The sequence below is a fragment of the Ambystoma mexicanum genome, chromosome 7p, assembly GCF_040938575.1.
Source record: "Ambystoma mexicanum isolate Mex_15411 chromosome 7p, UKY_AmexF1_1, whole genome shotgun sequence".
NCBI lineage: Eukaryota > Metazoa > Chordata > Amphibia > Caudata > Ambystomatidae > Ambystoma > Ambystoma mexicanum.
In genome coordinates, this window is record NC_090939.1 from 713117801 (window position 1) to 713138540 (window position 20740).

Here is a 20740-nt window from a genome sequence, read left to right on the forward strand (position 1 = left end):
ATGTTTTATAAGAGAGAAGCACTTTTCTTTCTCACGGAAATGGCAAGCACACTTGAGTGGTTAGAATTTAAACTTCCCAAAAGATGAAATGAGCAAAGATAACATCTCCAATGGTATACAATACTTATTTTAATGTAAACAAATAATGTATTTTGTACACACCTTACTAAAATAATAATATCTATTTTTCTTACAGTTTTCATGAAGAAACCATGCCCCAGTTCAATTCCACACAATCCCAAGAATCACAAACAGAAGTGCTATCCCCAACTGTAAATCATCAAATCATGAACTTGTCTAAACAATTGGATGACTGAGTAATGATTTTAAGGAAATTTTACAGAATGTCAAAAATCATGCCAGTAAAATGTTCCCTATCACTGTCCTTCTTGCACATGTCAGCTTTGTTGCCAGCAATCATCCCCATCATATTCTGAACATTTTAACCCTTTAAGTGCCATGGGTATTTCTCCCCAGTGCCAGAGCCTTTTTTGGTGATTTTGGTATGTGGCCATTCAATGGCTTGTAACTTTTTCGTTACATGAGATATCACGGCCAAATTTGGCTCCTTTTTTTCCCACATGTAGGCGGTCGTAACGCCACCCAGGAATCCCAGGTTGCTGTAGGAGGGTGAGAGAAAATAAGGAAAATGTGCGAAAATTTTGGGTTTTTTCAAAAAATGCCAATAAAATGATGTACAAAGAAGCCTGTGGTTTTTTCCTTGTAAGAGCTAGGAACAAATGGTTTGCTGTGCTGAGTTCCCCAATGTGTTGGCTTTCAGGAACAGGTTGAGTGGAAATGGAAAAAAATTATTTTGATGGGGATATCAACCGTTTTGTGAGAGGTAGGCGATTTTTGCCATTTTTGCCAATTGGACATGCATGGACGGAATGGAAGAAAAGGGCAGGAAAGCCAAATTGGAGGACAGAAAGGCATATATTTCTGAAAAGTAGACAAAATTCCAAGTTTAGGAAGGGGTGATTTGTATAGGTCAGGCAACAACTAGGTAGGGGAAACTGCCATCGAATGGGGGAAAAGCGGGAAAATGACTGAAAAAAAAGGTATGTGTTGGACATGGTTGGCTTGGTACGGCAATGGCTTCTATACATTTTGAGAAAAGCAATGCTCCGCTACATTCCCCCGACTCTTGCAGTTAGGAGAGCATACCATTTTTGTAGTGTTTGTACAAAACAAGCAATACCACAAGCCAAACACTGAGCCATGGTACACAGGAGTTTTACGCTCACGGCCTGACCAGATGCACTTAGCATGTGTAAATTGGGAAAACCAATGTGGTGAAGAATGGCAGCCATACATTTTTTGAAAGAGCACAGGCAGACCTTTTCAAGGGTAGGTGACTTGTGCAGGTTACAAAAGTGTATGGTGGCTAAAGCAGCGACTAAATGTAGGTCACATTTGGGAAAAGAAAGGGTTGTGAGACAAAGGGCTCCAGCAAAGGGATCAAAACGTTATGAAAACCACACAAACACAACACATGGCCTACCGTCCCGCGTTCCCACAGGTGTCCCGATGAAAACGGTACCTCACATGTGTGGGTGCACCTACCTGGCCGCCAAGGGGAAAGCCTAAAACACAAGTAACCCCAAGTCTGTTTTCACACCGGAAATGTCACACTCTCACATCATACAGATATGGGCCTCGGGTGTCCAAGCCACTGAGGAAAACTGGGAACCCCATGCATTTCCGAAAAGAGGACACCCGTGGGAATCCGCAAATGTATTATATGCCCAAATTGCCCCAGATTTTATTACCCAGACACCCCCGCAAAGTCCAAAATGTGGGAAAAAATACGCAATTTCCACACATTTCGCTCGGCTCACTCATCGAAACACGCCCCCAACAACACATGGCCTACCTTCACGCGTTCCCACAGGTGTCCCGATAAAAACGGTACCTCACATGTGTGGGTGCACCTACCTGGCCGCCAAGGGGAAAGCCTAAAACACAAGTAACCCCAAGTCTGTTTTCACACCGGAAATGTCACACTCTCACATCATACAGATATGGGCCTCGGGTGTCCAAGCCACCAAGGAAAACAGGGAACCCCAAGCATTTCCGGAAAGAGGACACCCGTGGGAATCCACAGAGGTATGATATGCCCAAATCTCCCCAGAATTTATTACCCAGACACCCCCGCAAATTCCGAAATGTGTGAAAGAATACGCATTTTTCTCACATTTCGCTCGACTCACCCATCGAAACACGCCCCCAACAACACATGGCCTACCGTCCCGCGTTCCCACAGGTGTCCCGATGAAAACGGTACCTCACATGTGTGGGTGCACCTACCTGGCCGCCAAGGGGAAAGCCTAAAACACAAGTAACCCCAAGTCTGTTTTCAGAGCGAAATCTCAGACATTCTGCCGACCGGCACAATGTACAGATATGGACCTCGGGTGTCCAAGCCACCGAGGAAAACAGGGAACCCCATGCATTTCCGAAAAGAGGACACCCGTGGGAATCCGAAGAGGTATGATATGCCCAAATTGCCCCAGAATTTATTACCCAGACACCCCTGCAAAGTCCGAAATGTGGGGAAAAAAACGCTTTTTCCGCACATTTCGCTCGACGCACCCATCAAAACACGCCCCCAACAACACCGGGCCTACAGTCACGCGTTCCCACAGGTGTCCCGATGAAAATGGTACCTCACATGTGTGGGTGCACCTACCTGGCCGCCAAGGGGAAAGCCTAAAACACAAGTAACCCCAAGTCTGTTTTCACACCGGAAATGTCACACTCTCACATCATACAGATATGGGCCTCGGGTGTCCAAGCCACCAAGGAAAACAGGGAACCCCATGCATTTCCGAAAAGAGGACACCCGTGGGAATCCGCAGAGGTATGATATGCCCAAATCGCCCCAGAATTTATTACCCAGACACCCCCGCAAAGTCCGAAATGTGGGAAAAAATACGCATTTTCCTCACATTTCGCTCGACTCACTCATCGAAACACACCCCCAACAACACATGGCCTACTGTCCCGCGTTCCCACAGGTGTCCCGATGAAAACGGTACCTCACATGTGTGGGTGCACCTACCTGGCCGCCAAAGGGAAAGCCTAAAACACAAGTAACCCCAAGTCTGTTTTCAGAGGGAAATGTCAGACATTCTGCCGACCGGCACAATGTACAGATATGGGCCTCGGGTGTCCAAGCCACCGAGGAAAACAGGGAACCCCATGCATTTCCGGAAAGAGGACACCCGTGGGAATCGGCAGAGGTATGATATGCCCAAATCTCCACAGTATTTATTACCCAGACACCCCCGCAAAGTCCGAAATTTGGGAATAAATACGCATTTTCCTCACATTTCGCTCGACTCACCCATCGAAACACGCCCCCAACAACACATGGCCTACTGTCCCGCGTTCCCACAGGTGTCCCGATGAAAACGGTACCTCACATGTGTGGGTGCACCTACCTGGCCGCCAAGGGGAAAGCCTAAAACACAAGTAACCCCAAGTCTGTTTTCAGAGGGAAATCTCAGACATTCTGCCGACCGGCACAATGTACAGATATGGGCCTTGGGTGTCCAAGCCACTGAGGAAAACAGGGAACCCCATGCATTTCCGAAAAGAGGACACCCGTGGGAATCCGCAGAGGTATGATATGCCTATATTGCCCCAGAATTTATTACCCAGACACCCCTGCAAAGTCCAAAATGTGGGGAAAAAAACGTTTTTTCCGCACATTTCGCTCGACGCACCCATCGAAACACGCCCCCAACAACACATGGCCTACCGTCACGCGTTCCCACAGGTGTCCCGATGAAAACTGTACCTCACATGTGTGGGTGCACCTACCTGGCCGCCAAGGGGAAAGCCTAAAACACAAGTAACCCCAAGTCTGTTTCCACACCGGAAATGTCACACTCTCACATCATACAGATATGGGCCTCGGGTGTCCAAGCCACCAAGGAAAACAGGGAACCCCATGCATTTCCGAAAAGAGGACACACGTGGGAATCCACAGAGGTATGATATTCCCAAATCGCCCCAGAATTTATTACCCAGACACCCCTGCAAAGTCCGAAATGTGGGAAAAAATACGCATTTTCCTCACATTTCGCTCGACTCACCCATCGAAACACGCCCCCAACAACACATGGCCTACCGTCCCGCGTTCCCACAGGTGTCCCGATGAAAACGGTACCTCACATGTGTGGGTGCACCTACCTGGCCGCCAAGGGGAAAGCCTAAAACACAAGTAACCCCAAGTCTGTTTTCAGAGGGAAATCTCAGACATTCTGCCGACCGGCACAATGTACAGATATGGGCCTCGGGTGTCCAAGCCACCAAGGAAAACAGGGAACCCCATGCATTTCCGAAAAGAGGACACCCGTGGGAATCCACAGAGGTATGATATGCCCAAATTGCCCCAGAATTTATTACCCAGACACCTCTGCAAAGTCCGAAATGTGGGGAAAAAAACGCTTTTTCCGCACATTTCGCTCGACGCACCCATCAAAACACGCCCCCAACAACACATGGCCTACCGTCACGCGTTCCCACAGGTGTCCCGATGAAAACGGTACCTCACATGTGTGGGTGCACCTACCTGGCCGCCAAGGGGAAAGCCTAAAACACAAGTAACCCCAAGTCTGTTTTCACACCAGAAATGTCACACTCTCACATCATACAGATATGGGCCTCGGGTGTCCAAGCCACCAAGGAAAACAGGGAACCCCATGCATTTCCGAAAAGAGGACACCCATGGGAATCCGCAGAGGTATGATATGCCCAAATCGCCCCAGAATTTATTACCCAGACACCCCCGCAAAGTCCGAAATGTGGGAAAAAATACGCATTTTCCTCACATTTTGCTCAACTCACCCATCGAAACACGCCCCCAACAACACATGGCCTACTGTCCCGCGTTCCCACAGGTGTCCCGATGAAAACGGTACCTCACATGTGTGGGTGCACCTACCTGGCCGCCAAGGGGAAAGCCTAAAACACAAGTAACCCCAAGTCTGTTTTCAGAGGGAAATCTCAGACATTCTGCCGACCGGCACAATGTACAGATATGGGCCTCGGGTGTCCAAGCCACCGAGGAAAACAGGGAACCCCATGCATTTCCGGAAAGAGGACACCCGTGGGAATCCGCAGAGGTATGATATACCCAAATCGCCCCAGAATTTATTACCCAGACACCCCCGCAAAGTCCGAAATGTGGGAAAAAATACGCATTTTCCTCACATTTCGCTCGACTCACCCATCGAAACATGCCCCCAACAACACATGGCCTACCTTCCCGCGTTCCCACAGGTGTCCCGATGAAAACGGTACCTCACATGTGTGGGTGCACCTACCTGGCCGCCAAGGGGAAAGCCTAAAACACAAGTAACCCCAAGTCTGTTTTCAGAGGGAAATCTCAGACATTCTGCCGACCGGCACAATGTACAGATATGGGCCTCGGGTGTCCAAGCCACCGAGGAAAACAGGGAACCCCATGCATTTCCGAAAAGAGGACACCCGTGGGAATCCGCAGAGGTATGATATGCCCAAATTGCCCCAGAATTTATTACCCAGACACCCCTGCAAAGTCCAAAATGTGGGGAAAAAAACGCTTTTTCCGCACATTTCGCTCGAGCACCCATCGAAACACGCCCCCAACAACGCATGGCCTACTGTCACGCGTTCCCACAGGTGTCCCGATGAAAACGGTACCTCACATGTGTGGGTGCACCTACCTGGCCGCCAAGGGGAAAGCCTAAAACACAAGTAACCCCAAGTCTGTTTTCACACCGGAAATGTCACACTCTCACATCATACAGATATGGGCCTCGGGTGTCCAAGCCACCAAGGAAAACAGGGAACCCCATGCATTTCCGAAAAGAGGACACCCGTGGGAATCCGCAGAGGTATGATATGCCCAAATCGCCCCAGAATTTATTACCCAGACACCCCCGCAAAGTCCGAAATGTGGGAAAAAATACGCATTTTCCTCACATTTCGCTCGACCCAGCCATCGAAACACGCCCCCAACAACACATGGCCTACTGTCCCGCGTTCCCACAGGTGTCCCGATGAAAACGGTACCTCACATGTGTGGTTGCACCTACCTGGCCGCCAAGGGGAAAGCCTAAAACACAAGTAACCCAAAGTCTGTTTTCAGAGGGAAATCTCAGACATTCTGCCGACCGGCACAATTTACAGATATGGGCCTCGGGTGTCCAAGCCACCGAGGAAAACAGGGAACCCCATGCATTTCTGGAAAGAGGACACCCGTGGGAATCCGCAGAGGTATGATATGCCTAAATCGCCCCAGAATTTATTACCCAGACACCCCCGCAAAGTCCAAAATGTGGGAAAAAATACGCATTTTCCTCACATTTCGCTCGACTCACCCATCGAAACACGCCCCCAACAACACATGGCCTACCGTCCCGCATTCCCACAGGTGTCCCGATGAAAACGGTACCTCACATGTGTGGGTGCACCTACCTGGCCGCCAAGGGGAAAGCCTAAAACACAAGTAACCCCAAGTCTGTTTTCAGAGGGAAATCTCAGACATTCTGCCGACTGGCACAATGTACAGATATGGGCCTCGGGTGTCCAAGCCACCGTGGAAAACAGGGAACCCCATGCATTTCCGAAAAGAGGACACCCGTGGGAATCCGCAGAGGTATGATATGCCCAAATTGCCCCAGAATTTATTACCCAGACACCCCTGCAAAGTCCGAAATGTGGGGAAAAAAACGCTTTTTCCGCACATTTCGCTCGACGCACCCATCGAAACACGCCCCCAACAACACATGTCCTACCGTCACGCGTTCCCAAAGGTGTCCCGATGAAAACGGTACCTCACATGTGTGGGTGCACCTACCTGGCCGCCAAGGGGAAAGCCTAAAACACAAGTAACCCCAAGTCTGTTTTCACACCGGAAATGTCACACTCTCACATCATACAGATATGGGCCTCGGGTGTCCAAGCCACCAAGGAAAACAGGGAGCCCCATGCATTTCCGAAAAGAGGACACCCGTGGGAATCCGCAGAGGTGTGATTTGCGCACATCGCCCCAGGTTTTTTTACCCAGACACCCCTGCAAAGTCCGAAATGTAGGGGAAAAAACGCTTTTTCCGCACATTTCGCTCGACGCACCCATCGAAACATGCCCCCAACAACACATGGCCTACCGTCCCGCGTTCCCACAGGTGTCCCGATGAAAACGGTACCTCACATGCGTGGGTGCACCTACCTGGCCGGCAAGGGGCAAGCCGAAAACGCAAGCAACCCCCAGTCTGTTTGCAGAGGGGAATCTCAGCCATTCTGCCGACCGGCACAACATACAGATATGGGCCTCGGGTGTCCAAGCCACCGAGGAAAACAGGGAGCCCCATGCATTTCCGAAAAGAGGACACCCGTGGGAATCCGCAGAGGTGTGATTTGCGCACATCGCCAGAGGTTTTTTTACCCAGACACCCCTGCAAAGTCCGAAATGTGGGGGAAAAAAAGCTTTTTCCGCACATTTCGCTCGACGCACCCATCGAAACACGCCCCCAACAACACATGGCCTACCGTCCCGCGTTCCCACAGGTGTCCCGATGAAAATGGTACCTCACATGCGTGGGTGCACCTACCTGGCCGGCAAGGGGCAAGCCGAAAACGCAAGCAACCCCCAGTCTGTTTGCAGAGGGGAATCTCAGCCATTCTGCCGACCGGCACAACATACAGATATGGGCCTCGGGTGTCCAAGCCACCGAGGAAAACAGGGAGCCCCATGCATTTCCGAAAAGAGGACACCCGTGGGAATCCGCAGAGGTGTGATTTGCGCACATCGCCCCAGGTTTTTTTACCCAGACACCCCTGCAAAGTCCGAAATGTGGGGGAAAAAACGCTTTTTCCGCACATTTCGCTCGACGCACCCATCATAACACGCCCCCAACAACACATGGCCTACCGTCCCGCGTTCCCACAGGTGTCCCGATGAAAACGGTACCTCACATGCGTGGGTGCACCTACCTGGCCGGCAAGGGGCAAGCCGAAAACGCAAGCAACCCCCAGTCTGTTTGCAGAGGGGAATCTCAGCCATTCTGCCAACCGGCACAACATACAGATATGGGCCTCGGGTGTCCAAGCCACCGAGGAAAACAGGGAGCCCCATGCATTTCCGAAAAGAGGACACCCGTGGGAATCCGCAGAGTTGTGATTTGCGCACATCGCCCCAGGTTTTTTTACCCAGACACCCCTGCAAAGTCCGAAATGTGGGGGAAAAAACGCTTTTTCCGCACATTTCGCTCGATGCACCCATCGAAACACGCCCCCAACAACACATGGCCTACCGTCCCGCGTTCCCACAGGTGTCCCGATGAAAAAGGTACCTCACATACGTGGGTGCACCTACCTGGCCGGCAAGGGGCAAGCCGAAAACGCAAGCAACCGCCAGTCTGTTTGCAGAGGGGAATCTCAGCCATTCTGCCGACCGGCACAACATACAGATATGGGCCTCGGGTGTCCAAGCCACCGAGGAAAACAGGGAGCCCCATGCATTTCCGAAAAGAGGACACCCGTGGGAATCCGCAGAGGTGTGATTTGCGCACATCGCCCCAGGTTGTTTTACCCAGACACCCCTGCAAAGTCCGAAATGTGGGGGAAAAACGCTTTTTCCGCACATTTCGCTCGACGCACCCATTGAAACACCCCCCCAACAACACATGGCCTACCGTCCCGCGTTCCCACAGGTGTCCCGATGAAAACGGTACCTCACATGCGTGGGTGCACCTACCTGGCCGGCAAGGGGCAAGCCGAAAACACAAGCAACCCCCAGTCTGTTTGCAGAGGGGAATCTCAGCCATTCTGCCGACCGGCACAACATACAGATATGGGCCTCGGGTGTCCAAGCCACCGAGGAAAACAGGGAGCCCCATGCATTTCCGAAAAGAGGACACCCGTGGGAATCCGCAGAGGTGTGATTTGCGCACATCGCCCCAGGTTTTTTTACCCAGACACCCCTGCAAAGTCCGAAATGTGGGGGGAAAAAACGCTTTTTCCGCACATTTCGCTCGACGCACCCATCAAAACACGCCCCCAAAAACACATGGCCTACCGTCCCGCGTTCCCACAGGTGTCCTGATGAAAACGGTACCTCACATGCGTGGGTGCACCTACCTGGCCGGCAAGGGGCAAGCCGAAAACGCAAGCAACCCCCAGTCTGTTTGCAGAGGGGAATCTCAGCCATTCTGCCGACCGGCACAACATACAGATATGGGCCTCGGGTGTCCAAGCCACCGAGGAAAACAGGGAGCCCCATGCATTTCCGAAAAGAGGACACCCGTGGGAATCCGCAGAGGTGTGATTTGCGCACATCGCCCCAGGTTTTTTTACCCAGACACCCCTGCAAAGTCCGAAATGTGGGGGAAAAAACGCTTTTTCCGCACATTTCGCTCGACGCACCCATCGAAACACGCCCCCAACAACACATGGCCTACCGTCCCGCATTCCCACAGGTGTCCCGATGAAAACGGTACCTCACATGCGTGGGTGCACCTACCTGGCCGGCAAGGGGCAAGCCGAAAACGCAAGCAACCCCCAGTCTGTTTGCAGAGGGGAATCTCAGCCATTCTGCCGACCGGCACAACATACAGATATGGGCCTCGGGTGTCCAAGCCACCGAGGAAAACAGGGAGCCCCATGCATTTCCGAAAAGAGGACACCCGTGGGAATCCGCAGAGGTGTGATTTGCGCACATCGCCCCAGGTTTTTTTACCCAGACACCCCTGCAAAGTCCGAAATGTGGGGGAAAAAACGCTTTTTCCGCACATTTCACTCGACGCACCCATCGAAACACGCCCCCAACAACACATGGCCTACCGTCCCGCGTTCCCACAGGTGTCCCGATGAAAACGGTACCTCACATGCGTGGGTGCACCTACCTGGCCGGCAAGGGGCAAGCCAAAAACGCAAGCAACCCCCAGTCTGTTTGCAGAGGGGAATCTCAGCCATTCTGCCGACCGGCACAACATACAGATATGGGCCTCGGGTGTCCAAGCCACCGAGGAAAACAGGGAGCCCCATGCATTTCCGAAAAGAGGACACCCGTGGGAATCCGCAGAGGTGTGATTTGCGCACATCGCCCCAGGTTTTTTTACCCAGACACCCCTGCAAAGTCCGAAATGTGGGGGAAAAAACGCTTTTTCCGCACATTTCACTCGACGCACCCATCAAAACACGCCCCCAACAACACATGGCCTACCGTCCCGCGTTCCCACAGGTGTCCCGATGAAAACGGTACCTCACATGCGTGGGTGCACCTACCTGGCCGGCAAGGGGCAAGCCGAAAACGCAAGCAACCCCCAGTCTGTTTGCAGAGGGGAATCTCAGGCATTCTGCCGACCGGCACAACATACAGATATGGGCCTCGGGTGTCCAAGCCACCGAGGAAAACAGGGAGCCCCATGCATTTCCGAAAAGAGGACACCCATGGGAATCCGCAGAGGTGTGATTTGCGCACATCGCCCCAGGTTTTTTTACCCAGACACCCCTGCAAAGTCCGAAATGTGGGGGAAAAAACGCTTTTTCCGCACATTTCGCTCGACGCACCCATCGAAACACGCCCCCAACAACACCTGGCCTACCGTCCTGCGTTCCCACAGGTGTCCCGATGAAAACGGTACCTCACATGCGTGGGTGCACCTACCTGGCCGGCAAGGGGCAAGCCGAAAACGCAAGCAACCCCCAGTCTGTTTGCAGAGGGGAATCTCAGCCATTCTGCCGACCGGCACAACATACAGATATGGGCCTCGGGTGTCCAAGCCACCGAGGAAAACAGGGAGCCCCATGCATTTCCGAAAAGAGGACACCCGTGGGAATCCGCAGAGGTGTGATTTGCGCACATCGCCCCAGGTTTTTTTACCCAGACACCCCTGCAAAGTCCGAAATGTGGGGGAAAAAACGCTTTTTCCGCACATTTCGCTCAACGCACCCATCGAAACACGCCCCCAACAACACATGGCCTACCGTCCCGCGTTCCCACAGGTGTCCCGATGAAAACGGTACCTCACATGCGTGGGTGCACCTACCTGGCCGGCAAGGGGCAAGCCGAAAACGCAAGAAACCCCCAGTCTGTTTGCAGAGGGGAATCTCAGTGTAATGCTCACCTGATTCTCGCAGAGGCGCCGGTCTTGACTGGGCGACTACCGTATCTTCAAAGGTGATGTGTAGCACCCGGTTGGCTCTTTGGGCTGGACCTCTGTGCACTGTATGCCTGACGTGTAGAGTAAGATGTCTGCAGATAGAAAATATGGGGTTAATGAACTGGGGTTATTGGGGTGTCCCTATCTCTTTCCTCTTCTCCTCTCCTGTAGACCCCCAAAGGTTAACGCTCTCACCTTAGGTAAGTGAATGCCGAGCTCTCCATCTGCCTCGGGGCAGGGTGCTGTAACCAGTTTCTTCACTGGATAGGTAGCGCAGGCCTCTTGACTTCAGAGGACTGCTGTCCGTCGTTTACTGCACGAACTGTAAGTTTCGAGTCATTCAAATGTCTTTAAAGTCTTTAGTAATGATGTCTCTTGTTTTGCAGGGTTCCGGCGATGGCGGATGACGGGCTGAAGTGAGTTGAAGATGGAGCCCGTGTGATGAATAGAAGCGCCTGGAAGCACGTAAGTAAGCGCTTGTTGCCTGCTTCACTATGCGCTCTAACTGTCTTTTTATTTTGCAGGTACGAGTTCGGAGCGGCTGCAGGGTGCTGGAATACCCACTGGATTAGATGTGGAAAGGAGTAATGGCACGTGAGTATTAAAGTTCCCCAATGTCTTTAAACGCACCTTGTTTTGTCTTTCAGATGCGGGATGCAGCGCCGAAGGCCTCCGGAGCGTACGAAGAGTAGGTAAGCCTTTGCCTTTCAGATGCCGGAATGCTAACCTGTTCTTTCTTGTCTTTATAGGTGTTGCTGAAGACTGGATTCAGGATGGTAAGCCTTTGCCTTTCAGATGCCGGAATGCTAACCTGTTCTTTCTTGTCTTTATAGGTGTTGCTGAAGACTGGATTCAGGATGGTAAGCCTTTTTCCTTAGGCCCAGGACCGGATGCAGAAGACACGATGAGCGTTCTGCTGCAGAGGTTGAAGAATAACGCAAAGCAAGATTCATCCACCGGGTGTGGTTTAAATAGCCTCCTGTAGTGCTTAGGTGTCTCCTTCCACAGCCACGCCTAAGTAAGAAAAGAGTTCCTGGTAAGAAAAGAGTTCCTGCCTTCCAGAAGAGTTCCAGTGTTCTGAATCTAGGGAGTGGCTCCAGCCCCACCCAACAGGAAAAGTAGTTCCAAACAGAAGAGGATCAGAGGCTCAACTGGCAGGCAAGTAAGGAGCATGGTCTGCTGAAGGTAAGTCCACCCAAGCATTATGAGCCCGGCGCTTCCAGCGCTGGGACTGGGCATATTTATGAGCCTGGTGCCACTGGCGCCAGGACTGGGTCCAAAAGGTCCCAATTGGGACTGGTTGGCACTCGGAACCTGGGTTATGGATCTGCTTCCAAGGGAGTTGGGAAAACCCTGACCTTTTGGAAGCAGAGATCATGACAGTACCCCCCCTCGAGGCCCCTCCCAAACCGGGCTTCTCCGGGGGTTTTGGCTTGTCAGGAAATGTTCGGTGAAATCTTTTGATTAGGCGAGGAGCGTGGACATATTCAGCAGGTTCCCAGGATCTCTCTTGGGGGCCGTAGCCTTTCCAGTCAATTAGGTAGAATAGTTTAGATTTGGAGATCTTGGAGTCCAGAATGCTTTTGACTTCAAACTCGAGTTCTCCATCCACTAGGATAGGTTTTGGAGATTTGGTTAGTCGGGTTTGAGGTTGCACGGGTTTTAATAGAGAGACGTGGAAGACCGGATGTATCTTCATGTGCGGGGGCAAGTCCAACTTGACCGCTACTGGGTTTACTATGGTAGTGATGGAATAGGGACCAAGGTATCTTGGGTTGAATGTGCGTGGCCCTTTTAGAGATAGATATTTGGTGGATAACCAGACTTGATCCCCTACTTGATAGTGAGGGGCTTCCTTCCGATGTTGATCTGCTCCTTTCTTGTATTGTTCTTTAGCCCTTTGAAGGTGAGAAACAGCTTCCTTAAAGGCTTGGGTGATTGTAGAAGGCAGGTAGTCTACTGCTGGTGTTTCAAGATCTTGGAGGGGATCCAACTCCGAGGTTCGAGGGTGACTGCCGTACAAAAGAAAAAACAGGGTTTTCCCAGTTCCCGAATGGACAGAGTTATTGTAGGCATACTCGGCTATCCAAAGGATATCTTTCCAAGTTTTTTCAGTTTGTTGCAGCATGCAGCGTAAATGCTGTTCCAGAGTTTGATTGGTCCTCTCGGTTTGTCCGTCGGTCTGAGGGTGGTGACTGGTCGATAGTCTCACATCAATTTGAGCCGACCGACAGCAACTTCGCCAAAAATGAGAAATAAATTGACTACCTCGATCCGAAATTAGAACCGAAGGAAAACCGTGCAGTCGGACGATGTTTTCGAGAAATTCTCGGGCCAGAGTTGCTGCTGTTGGCAAGCCTTTGAGCGGAATGAAATGCGCCATCTTGGAGAATAAGTCCACGATTACTAGAATCGTATTGTATCCGGAGCATGGAGGTAGATCGGTGATGAAGTCCATAGAAAGCGTATGCCAAGGGCGAGGTGGGATGTCAATAGGGCGTAAGAGGCCTGCTGGTCTTTCCTTTTGACTCTTGTTTTGGGCGCATACTCCACAGGACATTATAAAGTCTCTGATATCTTTTTTCCAAGACGGCCACCAGAAGTAGCGCTTGATCTTTTCTGAGGTCTTGGCTATTCCGGGATGACCTTCCATTAAAGAGTCGTGATAACAAGAGATTACTTTTTTCTGTAAATCTGTGCTGGGTAGGTATAATCGTTCTTGGAAATACAATAAGTTGTCCTTTACTGCAAAGTCCTTTCCCTGCAGATGCCAATTCTGTATGTTTGCTGGAGTTACAAGTTGCCTGGCTTTATCCTTAACTTCCTCTATGGATTCTGTGGCGATTACACCCAGAATTCTTTGTTCGGGAATGATTGGTACAGGTTTAGGGTTGACCAAGTGTTCTTCCACTCCCATCCGAGAAAGGGCATCGGCTTTACCGTTCTTTGTACCAGGTCGATAGGTAATTATGAAGTCAAACTCGGCAAAGAATAATGCCCAACGGAGTTGTCTAGAGGATTGGGCTTTTGCGGTCTTCAAATATTGCAGGTTTCGGTGATCCGTAATCACAGTAACGGTGTGTCGGGCCCCCAGCAGATAATGCCGCCAAGTCTTAAAGGCAGACTTGATAGCCAGAAGTTCCTTGTCAGTAATCGTGTAATTGATTTCAGGAGGCGAGAATTTGCGGGACCAAAATGCCACGGGATGCAACTGATTGGTTACCGGGTCCTTTTGTGATAGAACTGCCCCCATGGCAAGGCTTGAAGCATCAGTTTCCACGATGTAGGGGAGTTCGGGGCGAGGGTGTTTTAAGATTGGTGCAGAGATAAATTTAGTCTTCAAATCCTGGAAAGCTTGTTCCGCCTCGGTAGACCATTCAAAACGTTTGTTTTTCTTTAACAAGGCAGTGATGGGCTGGACTATTCGAGAGAATTCGGGGATAAACCTGCGGTAAAAGTTAGCGAAGCCTAACATGCTTTGCACACCTTTTACGGAGGATGGTGATGGCCATTTGAGAACTGCATCGACCTTCTTTGAATCCATACGCACTCCGCCAGGTGATAATATGAATCCCAAGAATTCAACTTCAGTCACGTTGAAAACACATTTTTCCAACTTAGCGAAAAGTTTGTGTTGACGCAATCTTTCGAGGACCATTTTCACGTGTTTCCGATGTTCAGATTCCGATGAAGAATAAACGAGGATGTCGTCAATGTAAACAACAACACATACATCTATGAGCTCTCTGAGGACATCGTTCATAAAATATTGAAAGGCGGCCGGGGCATTGCAAAGTCCGAAGGGCATGACCTGATATTCAAATAGCCCATACTTGGTGCGGAAGGCCGTCTTCCATTCATCGCCCTCTTTTACTCGTACCAAGTGGTAAGCTCCTCTAAGATCCAGCTTTGTATATATGCATGCTTTTCTGACTTGGTCCAGGAGTTCAGGGATCAAAGGTAACGGATATCTATTCTTAACGGTGATCTGGTTCAGGGAGCGATAATCAATACAAGTTCTAAGGTCTCCTTCCTTTTTTGGAACGAAGAACAAAGCTGAAGAAGCAGGGGACTTGGAAGGACGAATAAACCCATTTGCCAGGTATTGATCCAGGTATTGTCGAAGGTGAAGGTTCTCAGGCTCGGTGAGGGCATAAATTCTACTACAAGGAGGAGTAGATCCAGGTATCAGGTCTATCTGGCAGTCATAAGACCTATGAGGAGGTAGAGAGTTAGCCTGATCCTTCCGGAAAACATCTTGGTATTCTAGGTATTCGGGAGGTAACTGGGGAGTCTCTGAAGAAATTGCGGCCAGTGCAACACCAGGTGGAGGGTGACAAGTAGAGACACATTCTGGAAACTGGACCGTTCTTGCTCGCCAATCGATCAGAGTATTGTGTTTCTCTAACCAAGGTATTCCTAGAATAATCTGAAACTGAGGGGCCTTGATCACATCGAACACGATCTTCTCATGGTGTCCATCTTGACTTACTAGCGTCACCTCTTGAGTGGTATGCGTTACTGGCCCGGAGGCTATCTCCGTACCATCCACCGTAGTAATGACGTCCTTTACAGCCTTGGGACAAAGAGTTAGATTCATCCTCAAAACCATTTCATGATCCACATAATTGCCGATGGCACCGCTGTCGACGTAAGCTTCAATTGCATGTAATCGATCCGGATTATCAGGGCTAATGAGGACCATAGGTATCACGAAATGCGAGGTCACGGAACTGGTTTTCACGCTCGGCAAGAGGACCTCTATTCTTGTCGGGCGAGGTCGTTTCCCTGCTCAGAGTTTGTAACTTTGGTAACTGCAGCTCCTACTGCCTTCTTGGCAGGTTTCACCGGACAGTCTCGAAGAAAGTGCCCTGAGTTTCTGCAATATAGGCATAATTGCAACTGTTTCCTCCTTTCCCGCTCCCTTTGTGTAAGAGGACCTTTCAGACCCCCTATTTGCATGGGTTCCCCGGAGTCTACTCCTTTGGAAGGAGTTGGCGGTTTGGAAAATACTCGAGCATCAAACTTGGAACGATCGGCCTTCCTGTTCTGCAGCCTGTGATCTATTTGAACGACCAAGTCTATATAATCCGAACAGTCTTGTGGGGGATTCACTACTTGGGCTAAAACGTCTTTGAGCTCTCCACGTAGACCTCTATAAAACAGCGTAATCCTTTTGTCCTCAGGCCATTGAGTTTCCACTATTAGTCTATTGAAAGATGCAATATAAGCCAAAAGGTCTTGATTACCCTGTCGCAACGAAAGAAGCTCATTGTCCAAGGCCTGCCCCTGTGAATGTCTTGCGAACAGTTTTTCCATACTAAGCTGAAAGGCTTGAAAATCATGGAGAACCGGATCATCTTGATTAACTAGAGGGATCGACCAGTCTGCCGCATTGCCACTAAGGTACGAAAGTACAAAAGCTACTTTTGCTTGATCAGTTGGAAAGGCTGCTGGCCGGCATAAGAAGTGCAACCGGCACTGATTGATAAATACTGCAAACCTCTTTGGGTCACCAGAAAATCGTTCGGGCGGAGCCAGAGGTACATTCCCAGGTAGGTTGATCTGCACTGGATTCATAGAGGATGTTGAAGGAAGATTTGCCCCTGATGCGGGTAACGGGGTCTGTCCGGCTTGTGACTGTAGCACTTGTCTAGCAAGATTGTCTGTTCTCTCCTTGGAAATAATTAGTTCCCTTCTTAGAGCATTCGTTTCCTGACGAGCTGCATGCACTTCTGCCCTTAGTTCCCCAAGTAACCGGGCTAGGGGGTCAGTATCCGAGGTTTCCATAGCGCCTGGGCGAGAGTTTTGCGGTAGGCTTTGCGTTCTGTAACGCTCACCTGATTCTCGCAGAGGCGCCGGTCTTGACTGGGCGACTACCGTATCTTCAAAGGTGATGTGTAGCACCCGGTTGGCTCTTTGGGCTGGACCTCTGTGCACTGTATGCCTGACGTGTAGAGTAAGATGTCTGCAGATAGAAAATATGGGGTTAATGAACTGGGGTTATTGGGGTGTCCCTATCTCTTTCCTCTTCTCCTCTCCTGTAGACCCCCAAAGGTTAACGCTCTCACCTTAGGTAAGTGAATGCCGAGCTCTCCATCTGCCTCGGGGCAGGGTGCTGTAACCAGTTTCTTCACTGGATAGGTAGCGCAGGCCTCTTGACTTCAGAGGACTGCTGTCCGTCGTTTACTGCACGAACGGTAATTTTCGAGTCATTCAAATGTCTTTAAAGTCTTTAGTAATGATGTCTCTTGTTTTGCAGGGTTCCGGCGATGGCGGATGACGGGCTGAAGTGAGTTGAAGATGGAGCCCGTGTGATGAATAGAAGCGCCTGGAAGCACGTAAGTAAGCGCTTGTTGCCTGCTTCACTATGCGCTCTAACTGTCTTTTTATTTTGCAGGTACGAGTTCGGAGTGGCTGCAGGGTGCCGGAATACCCACTGGATTAGATGTGGAAAGGAGTAATGGCACGTGAGTATTAAAGTTCCCCAATGTCTTTAAACGCACCTTGTTTTGTCTTTCAGATGCGGGATGCAGCGCCGAAGGCCTCCGGAGCGTACGAAGAGTAGGTAAGCCTTTGCCTTTCAGATGCCGGAATGCTAACCTGTTCTTTCTTGTCTTTATAGGTGTTGCTGAAGACTGGATTCAGGATGGTAAGCCTTTGCCTTTCAGATGCCGGAATGCTAACCTGTTCTTTCTTGTCTTTATAGGTGTTGCTGAAGACTGGATTCAGGATGGTAAGCCTTTTTCCTTAGGCCCAGGACCGGATGCAGAAGACACGATGAGCGTTCTGCTGCAGAGGTTGCAGAATAACGCAAAGCAAGATTCATCCACCGGGTGTGGTTTAAATAGCCTCCTGTAGTGCTTAGGTGTCTCCTTCCACATCCACGCCTAAGTAAGAAAAGAGTTCCTGGTAAGAAAAGAGTTCCTGCCTTCCAGAAGAGTTCCAGTGTTCTGAATCTAGGGAGTGGCTCCAGCCCCACCCAACAGGAAAAGTAGTTCCAAACAGAAGAGGATCAGAGGCTCAACTGGCAGGCAAGTAAGGAGCATGGTCTGCTGAAGGTAAGTCCACCCAAGCATTATGAGCCCGGCGCTTCCAGCGCTGGGACTGGGCATATTTATGAGCCTGGTGCCACTGGCGCCAGGACTGGGTCCAAAAGGTCCCAATTGGGACTGGTTGGCACTCGGAACCTGGGTTATGGATCTGCTTCCAAGGGAGTTGGGAAAACCCTGACCTTTTGGAAGCAGAGATCATGACACTCAGCCATTCTGCCGACCGGCACAACATACAGATATGGGCCTCGGGTGTCCAAGCCACCGAGGAAAACAGGGAGCCCCATGCATTTCCGAAAAGAGGACACCCGTGGGAATCCGCAGAGGTGTGATTTGCGCACATCGCCCCAGGTTTTTTTACCCAGACACCCCTGCAAAGTCCGAAATGTGGGGGAAAAAACGCTTTTTCCGCACATTTCGCTCGACGCACCCATCGAAACACGCCCCCAACAACACATGGCCTACCGTCCCGCGTTCCCACAGGTGTCCCGATGAAAACGGTACCTCACATGCATGGGTGCACCTACCTGGCCGGCAAGGGGCAAGCCGAAACGCAAGCAACCCCCAGTCTGTTTGCAGAGGGGAATCTCAGCCATTCTGCCGACCGGCACAACATACAGATATGGGCCTCGGGTGTCCAAGCCACCGAGGAAAACAGGGAGCCCCATGCATTTCCGAAAAGAGGACACCCGTGGGAATCCGCAGAAGTGTGATTTGCGCACATCGCCCCAGGTTTTTTTACCCAGACACCCCTGCAAAGTCCGAAATGTGGGGGAAAAAACGCTTTTTCCGCACATTTTGCTCGACGCACCCATCGAAACACGCCCCCAACAACACATGGCCTACCGTCCCGCGTTCCCACAGGTGTCCCGATGAAAACGGTACCTCACATGCGTGGGTGCACCTACCTGGCCGGCAAGGGGCAAGCCGAAAACGCAAGCAACCCCCAGTCTGTTTGCAGAGGGGAATCTCAGCCATTCTGCCGACCGGCACAACATACAGATATGGGCCTCGGGTGTCCAAGCCACCGAGGAAAACAGGGAGCCCCATGCATTTCCGAAAAGAGGACACCCGTGGGAATCCGCAGAGGTGTGATTTGCGCACATCGCCCCAGGTTTTTTTACCCAGACACCCCTGCAAAGTCCGAAATGTGGGGGAAAAAACGCTTTTTCCGCACATTTCGCTCGACGCACCCATCGAAACACGCCCCCAACAACACCTGGCCTACCGTCCCGCGTTCCCACGGGTGTCCCGATGAAAACGGTACCTCACATGCGTGGGTGCACCTACCTGGCCGGCAAGGGGCAAGCTGAAAACGCAAGCAACCCCCAGTCTGTTTGCAGAGGGGAATCTCAGCCATTCTGCCGACCGGCACAACATACAGATATGGGCCTCGGGTGTCCAAGCCACCGAGGAAAACAGGGAGCCCCATGCATTTCCGAAAAGAGGACACCCGTGGGAATCCGCAGAGGTGTGATTTGCGCACATCGCCCCAGGTTTTTTTACCCAGACACCCCTGCAAAGTCCGAAATGTGGGGGAAAAAATGCTTTTTCCGCACATTTCGCTCGACGCACCCATCGAAACACGCCCCCAACAACACCTGGCCTACTGTCCCGCGTTCCCACGGGTGTCCCGATGAAAACGGTACCTCACATGCGTGGGTGCACCTACCTGGCCGGCAAGGGGCAAGCCGAAAACGCAAGCAACCCCCAGTCTGTTTGCAGAGGGGAATCTCAGCCATTCTGCCGACCGGCACAACATACAGATATGGGCCTCGGGTGTCCAAGCCACCGAGGAAAACAGGGAGCCCCATGCATTTCCGAAAAGAGGACACCCGTGGGAATCCGCAGAGGTGTGATTTGCGCACATCGCCCCAGGTTTTTTTACCCAGACACCCCTGCAAAGTCCGAAATGTGGGGGAAAAAACGCTTTTTCCGCACATTTCGCTCGACGCACCCATCGAAACACGCCCCCAACAACACATGGCCTACCGTCCCGCGTTCCCACAGGTGTCCCGATGAAAACGGTACCTCACATGCGTGGGTGCACCTACCTGGCCGGCAAGGGGAAAGCCGAAAATGCAAGCAACCCCCAGTCTGTTTGCAGAGGGGAATCTCAGCCATTCTGCCGACCGGCACAACATACAGATATGGGCCTCGGGTGTCCAAGCCACCGAGGAAAACAGGGAGCCCCATGCATTTCCGAAAAGAGGACACCCGTGGGAATCCGCAGAGGTGTGATTTGCGCACATCGCCCCAGGTTTTTTTACCCAGACACCCCTGCAAAGTCCGAAATGTGGGGGAAAAAACGCTTTTTCCGCACATTTCGCTCGACGCACCCATCGAAACACGCCCCCAACAACACATGGCCTACCGTCCCGCGTTCCCACAGGTGTCCCGATGAAAAAGGTACCTCACATGCGTGGGTGCACCTACCTGGCCGGCAAGGGGCAAGCCGAAAACGCAAGCAACCGCCAGTCTGTTTGCAGAGGGGAATCTCAGCCATTCTGCCGACCGGCACAACATACA